This window comes from Sorex araneus, chromosome 2 (assembly GCF_027595985.1).
Source record: "Sorex araneus isolate mSorAra2 chromosome 2, mSorAra2.pri, whole genome shotgun sequence".
Lineage (NCBI taxonomy): Eukaryota > Metazoa > Chordata > Mammalia > Eulipotyphla > Soricidae > Sorex > Sorex araneus.
In genome coordinates, this window is record NC_073303.1 from 151,276,635 (window position 1) to 151,283,001 (window position 6,367).

The following is a 6,367-nucleotide window of genomic DNA, read 5'->3' on the forward strand; positions in this document are numbered from 1 at the left end:
TAGCATTGCATGGTGCTTCCTGTGTCTTGATTATCTTTTGATGTTTCATATCTCTTTTATCCTGCTAAGTGTTACATTCCCTGTGCAATGGAAACTATGCCATGTTCTTCCTTCAAAAATTTTAGGATAGGGGCTGGAGTGATAGCACAGCGGGTAGGGCATTTGCCTTGCATGCGGCCGACCCGGGTTCAAATCCCAGCATCCCATATGGTCCCCTGAGCACCGCCAAGGGTGATTCCTGAGTGCGTGAGCCAGGAGTAACCCCTGTGCATCGCCGGGTGTGACCCAAAAAGCAAAAAAAAAAAAAAATTAGGGTAAGATTTTACATAGTGTAAGAGTTGAGCAACTGATTCTTATAAATCATGAAATCATATTATGCTCAGGAATAAATATGTGCAAACAAGATCTTGGAGTGCATTATAAAACCCTTCTTATGTTTTATTTCAAAGTTAGAAAGTAAATGCTATGTACAAAGCATTGATCTTCATTACACAGATAAGCAATCAAATTTCACCTCTTTCATGATCTGCATCAACTCAACTGATTCTCTTAATGTGTCAGAAATTTGGTTCTTTTTCTGTAAATGGGGTAGTATTACATTCCTCATGGAAAAATAATAATGATTAAATGAGATTTTTTCTGCAAAATGCTCAGTAAAGAGATTGATACATAGAAAATATGAAACACATAGTGTTACTCTGGAACCATCAGAAACAAGTTATTGTCACAAAATCACGGCATTTTGTGACTAGGGTATATCTCCGTCTTCTTCTATTCCACTCCTATTTTTAGGTGAATTATTGGAGGGAGGGAGTCATGACCAAGGACACAGAGATAGCTAGCAGATTCCAGTCATTGTATATTTGATTTCCAGTAGAGTTTTATTTATAGTGTTTCTCAGAACAAAAATGACATGTTTAAGGGGTATTCAAAACTACTAAATGCTTTCTAAATAAACATAGGTTCCCTTGAAAATTGCATTTCTCACTTTTGTATTGGCTGAAAATTGTACTCTTTTCCTTATAGAAATAAAATTGGACATAGCATTTCAATTTTGGCTTGGCATAAAAACAATGATAATTAGTGTCACTCCAATGCTTCTAACAAGAAAAAGACTGAACAAAAGGCAAGTTCATTGCATTTTTGGGACTTGCTGGAAGAATAAAAATATAATCCAAAGTCATAGGAGTAATAGCTCTTGAAGGAAAAGTGGACTTAGCTCTTGTTTATTTCAAATACATGCATAACAAGAGGCTGGGTTATTTTCATGATTCAAAGTAACTCCCCTCAAAGACTATTATTTTAAAAGAGAAAATAGTAACTAGAGCAGATAAATACAAAAATTTCGACCATAGTCAGTGATCAAAGTGAACATCACCAGTGCACCCTGCTGTGATAGTCTGAGATGTGTACATCACTTTTGTGTGCTCTTAAAAATTATTTTTTATTGAATCACTGTGAGGTAAACAGTCACAAGGTTATTCATGATTGAGTTTCAATCATGTAATATTCCAATATCCATCCTTTCAGAACCCTTCAAAAGTGCACATTTCCCACCACAAATGTCCCCAGTTTCCCTCCTGATGCATTTATTCCTTCCTTTACCTCCCTTTCCCCGTCCATTACCCCATCCCTGAAATCTGCTTCTACGGCACAAACTTTTTCTCTCTCTCTTATTTTCCTTTTAGGCACTGAGATTTGCAATACTATTACTGAAAGCGTATCATGCATATCACTTTACCTTCTTTTAGCACTCAGTATATGTCCAGAGTGATCATTTCCAACTATTACTGTCTCATTGTCATAGTGTTCCTTTCTCTGTCATAACTGCACTTCTCTTCCCCCTTTGTGGCAAGCTTCCTACCATGAACCAGTTCACCAGTTCTTCTGGCCTGTAATATATATTCAAGTATATATATACATATCTCTCTATATATGTATATATAGAGAGAGAGCTATTTTGATTACTATGGTTTATTTATAGTATATTTTCAAATTAGGTGATGAGATACTCTAAGTTTATTATTTTTCAGTATGGCTTTGGCTATTTGAGATATTTTATGATTCCACATACATTTTATTATGGACTGTTCTAAATCCTTGAAGAATGTTGTTGTCTGAATTTGGACAGGGATGGCACTGAATCTGTATTTTTTAGTTAGTATGGTCATTTTGACAATATTGATTTTTCCTATTTAAGAGCATGGATGATTCATATATGCTATAGAGAATAACTGGACAAGGGAATGCAATATGAATGGGGATGGTTAGATCACCTTTGGCTCCAGAGTATAAGAAGGAGGAGAACAGAGAAGGAAAGAAATTCAGAGGGGAAGGAAAGAAGCAAAGAACAGGGCCCAAATGGATCTGAGTACATCAGTGGTGTGAAAGAGTTCTATAGCTAAGTAACCAAACCACAGAGTCGATGACACTGAAAACAAGAAATCCAAACTTTAACAACCAAACTTAAAGATGTGCCTGGCAATATAGATGACTGAGGATGAACGAGAACCCAGAAACCCTGGTGGAGGGAAAATAAAACAGTAGTGGGATTGGTGCTGGAATATCAAATGTCTAAAACTCAACTCTGAATAAATTTATAAATTATGGTGTTTAAAAAATTTTAAATATAAATTTATTAAAAATATATACATACGTAATCATATCCTAAACATAAGAAAACAAGATCATCTTTAAAATAACTTGTCACATAGTGCCTTTGGACTGGAGCAATAGTGCAGCAGGTAGGGTATTTGCCTTGCATGCAGCGGACCCAGTTTGATTCCTCCGTCCCTCTCAGAGAGCCCAGCAAACTACGGAGAATATCTCGCTCCCATAGCAGAGCCTGGCAAGCTACCCACGGTGTATTCAATATGCCAAAAACAGTAACAACAAGTCTCACTGGGGATGTTACTGGTGTCCGCTCTAGCAAATTGATTAGCAATGGGATGACAGTGGTACAGTGATAGTGCCATTGAAGTTTTAAAGACTGAGGAAGGATAAAAAATTGAGGAAGAGCAAGGTGGCATTGCAAATAGATATAAGATGGGATTCCAGATCAAATCCTTAATGGTAAAAATGTACACTGATAAAAATAAAACTAGAGTAATCTTAGGGAGAAAATTTGAAGTTTGTTTAACAGATTTATTCAATGTTTATCCTTCACTTTTTAAATTCTGCTATAATTATACAAAAAATTGGTTCCTGGGGAACCAGAGAAAAGAGCACAGAGGAACCCTATTAGGGTTAGAGCGTTTCTGAAAGTTTGATTTATTGTAAAATAAAATATTTAAACATGAAACTCATAATCATGGATTCTCGAAATTGTAAAGGATATTTCAATGTCATTTTGTTCACTTTATGTCCAAACCTTATATGTATAACACAAACTTTGTAAATATTTTGATAGATTTTAGAAGAAAGTGTGTATAAATATGTATGTGCACACACACACATACATACATATATATACACATCATATATTTTTTCCCTTAGTTCAGAAAGAATCTATGTACCTATGAAAGCTCAAACAAAAAATTGTTATCTGGGGTGGATAAAGAAAGAAACATGCAAGATATACTCTTAGTTCAGGTAGCAATATTCTTTCTTTATTATGCTGGTAGAGAAATCAAATTATCTAGTAACAAGCTACTTATTTAGACTGAGTACAAATATATTCAAGAATGTTAATGTCAGAGTTAGATAAATTAAAGAGTAAATGGCAATTTCCAAGACACTGTTACAAACATTGACCTTGTTCCTCAATGGTCTATCTAAGTTAATCAATATAGCTAAATTGAAAAAGAGAGAGACAGACAGACAGAGACAGAGAGAGACAGATAGAGAGACTGAGAACAGAGACCTTTGTAAGGTAGAAGTATAGTTCTCCATAAAATGTTAAATGTACTGAGTGATAAACAAGATGAAATGAAGTGTAAACCTTTGTTTCCCCACAGACACACCAAGTTGACAATAATATACATGAGAAACCTTGTGTCAATTTTGGAGTGATAGTATCCCAGATGAAAAAAAAAATCTAAAAACTTTACTGAAATTGAATTTAAAAAATTCACTTTAATGATATCACCCCGACAGAGAGTCTCTTGCCTGCACGCTTGGCTGTCTTCCCTGGGGCCCCTCAGAGGAGATGGTTTCCAGCTTCCCTCCCTGCCCCAAGCAGAGCTCCCAGTGGCCAAAGACCATCAGAACCTAACGACAGCCATGCTCGAGACCCCTCTCCACACATTCGGACAGGCCTCACGCATGAAGGTACCGGCAGAGGAACCCAGGTATGTGTAATCCCATCAACGGCCAACATCCAGAGACTTAAAAGCAAGCTCCCAGAAGCGATATCTTATAGCCTACTTCTCCTTTGGGAGAAACTGACAAGCTTCTGAGAGTTTCCTGCCCACATGGGACAGCCTTCCAAACTTCCCATGGTGTATTCATATGCTAAAGCCAGTAACAAGTGCGACATCCATGGGAGGGCCGAGTCCAGAGAGATTTCTAAGATCTCAGGGAAAGGACGAATGGAGAGGTTACTGAGCCCACTGGAGAAATCAACAATTAATGGGATTTTGTGATCGTGATTATGATGTAACCCCTCTTCCAACCCAGTGAAACTCTGTACTGAGAGAATACCCCAACATGCATAATAAGTTGGATTCAAAGCAAGAGTGGAACATAAATCCAAGATATTGGTCTTTAAGGACTTTGCTCCGGGGACCAGTTTCTGCTTCACCTGCAAGAAACTGTGATGAAACCAGCAGGGCTTGGTGGAGATATCTAAGAACAAAAGAAATGGCATGGCTGCAATATTGAAAGAAATGACAGAGCTTGAGACTTTTCCACCAGGAAAACGGGAGAGGAGTGGTCCTGGCTAGCTAGCTCGAGCATCCTAGCTCTTGCTACAGCAGTGAGGCACCAGAAAGAAGTGAACATTATGAGTTCCTAAAAAGGAATCAGGAATTCACATGCACACATCTGAAGAAGACATATGGATAGAAAGTTTTGAGAGGCTTTCAGAACTTTCAGCTGGTCTGATTAGAGAAGGTCTTTCCTTGTCTAAGCCAGCCTATAAAGAGAAGAGCTAATTTCTCTACAAGCATCTACATGGAACACGAGCAACAGGAAATATGACATCCAAAGAACAAAACTAATATGAAGTAATTGGCCCTAAATAGATGATGATACATAAATGACTGCGAATTAAATTTAAATGTTTATTTAACATCTGTGATTGATTACTAGACATTTAGAAAGTGCTAGGTATACATCCTGGATGAAGATAATTCTCTCTGCTCTTGAGTATTCCCAAAGTAGTAATGATGCTAGAAATTATGTCAAAGTAATGCCCTAACAACTGGGTAGAAGGGGTAATGACAGAATAATGAGCAAGAACTAAATTAGAATCAATTTGACCAACTAAAAGTTGTGAGGAAGAGAAACAATTTCAGTTAAGGTGATTAGTATAATGCCTCTCAGACTCATATATTTCCATCTATTTGATGGGCATGTGAGAGCAAAGCCCAAATCTCACCTGATGATTGAAAATGTAATTTATGCTGACATTTTTTAGTAACATTACACTCCTGAACTATTTTCCAAGATATTTGTAAAATATTTTCATGTTTTTTAAATTATTTTATATTGAATTTCCATGAGATACATTACAAAACTTTCATGTTTGAGCTTCAGTCATACAATGACTGAACAACCAGTGTATATTTTCCATTACCAATGTCCCAGTATCTCTCCTCCCCCATCCCAACCATCCCCTGCCTCTATGGCAATTTCCCTCTTTCTCTCTCTCTCTCTCTCTCCTTTTGGGCATTATGGTTTACAATACAAATATTGAGAAGTCATTATATCTGGTCCTTTACCTACTTTCAGCACACATCTCCCATCTCAAGGGATCCCTCCATCCATTATTGACATGAAATTTGCTTATAAGTGCATCATGCTAAGTGCAATGAGTCATAAAGAGAGGGACAGACATAGAATGACTGCACTCATCTGTGGAATAGAAAATAACATAATATGAGACTAATACCGAAGGACAATAGAGGCAAGGACCCGGAAGATTGCTACGTGCTTGGAAGCCTGCCTCATGAGATGGGGGAAAAGGCAGCTGGAATGGAGATTTTCCATGTTTTGTTCAAAACTTTATAAGGTTTGCTTGAACCAATGGCACCACTTGGGACCAGATGGTGATTGGTGATAAGATAGCAAAGTTCCCGGAATCAGAGATCATCTGTCCCAGTTGAAAGACACAACTTATGGCCCACCTGGCACCAGGAAGCTACCAGGCTGCATCCTGTGCTTCCTCACATCACCCCCCTACATATAACAGGAGGTCAGATCAAAC